Source organism: Tupaia chinensis, unplaced genomic scaffold, assembly GCF_000334495.1.
Source record: "Tupaia chinensis unplaced genomic scaffold, TupChi_1.0 Scaffold144482_1, whole genome shotgun sequence".
Taxonomy (NCBI): Eukaryota; Metazoa; Chordata; class Mammalia; order Scandentia; family Tupaiidae; genus Tupaia; species Tupaia belangeri.
This window is the reverse complement of record NW_006204341.1, coordinates 1,163,856-1,165,007: the sequence shown is the minus strand read 5'-3', so window position 1 is coordinate 1,165,007 and position 1,152 is coordinate 1,163,856.

Here is a 1,152-nt window from a genome sequence, read left to right as displayed (position 1 = left end):
GAAAGGAGCAACAATAAAGAAGAAGCAAATGAGGTAAAACACTAATAGATGAACCTATGTAAAGGATCTGTGCATATTCTTGGTGCTATTGTTATTCTTAAAACTTTTAAGTTTGAAATTACTTCCAAAAACATTTTGAAAAATAAAATCTGAAAGCTGCTCCTTTCTGGATTTTTTTCTATGCATAAACATCAGAAGTTTTGAAATACAAATAGGATAATGCTATATATTTAATTTTATGCTTCATTTTCCCTCCCTTTGTCATTTATCAGTATATATTGAATCACGTTTGTGTTTTGGGCACCTGATTTCAAAGTACATGTTCAACTTTTTATCACCAAGCTTCTTTTGAGTACCAAGTGCTCTGTACTTCTCACTGGCACCACTGAATCTTATAAAATGTGTTTTAAAGAATTTCATCAACATTTACATAAGAGTATAAAAATTGAGAATTTGAGAAAACCATAATATTTTGGGGGTTGTACTATGTGGGAAAAAACATGCTATGAAATTCAACTTTAATTTTTCCTTGATTCATTTATGGAAAATGTATGGCTCAAATTCCAAATAGTACAAAAAGAGTATATGGTGAAAATAATTATTTTCACCTTGCTCCCCTGATCTCCAGCCCTTCTTTTCAGCCAATATTACTTCTTTCTTGTGTATTCTTCCAGAGATATGGTGTGCATTTACACTGTGTGTCTATGCAGTTACATCTCCAGAGCACTCATGTATGTATATGTGTGTGTGTGTAATATACACACACATTTATCTATATATTGTATTCAATTCATCCAAATCTATTGAGTCCCTTCTAAGTGAGAGCGATATATCAATGAATGAAATAAAATCTGTGCTCTCATGTAGTTTTCACCCTGATGAGAGTAGACATACAATAAACCTCCTGCATAATAAATATATTGTATCATATGTTGGAAGGTGAAAAATGCTATTAAGCAAGGACACAGTGAATTTGAGAGTGTTAGGCCATGAAGCAGGGTGGGTCAGGCTAGAATTTTAAGTAAGATAACTACGATAGGCCTCATCAAGAAAGAAAACTAATTTATATTTTAAATTACATTAAATTCATTTATTTCCCGAGATAGAGAATAACAGGTACTTTTTTTTTTTCGAGAGGTTTACGTTATAAGG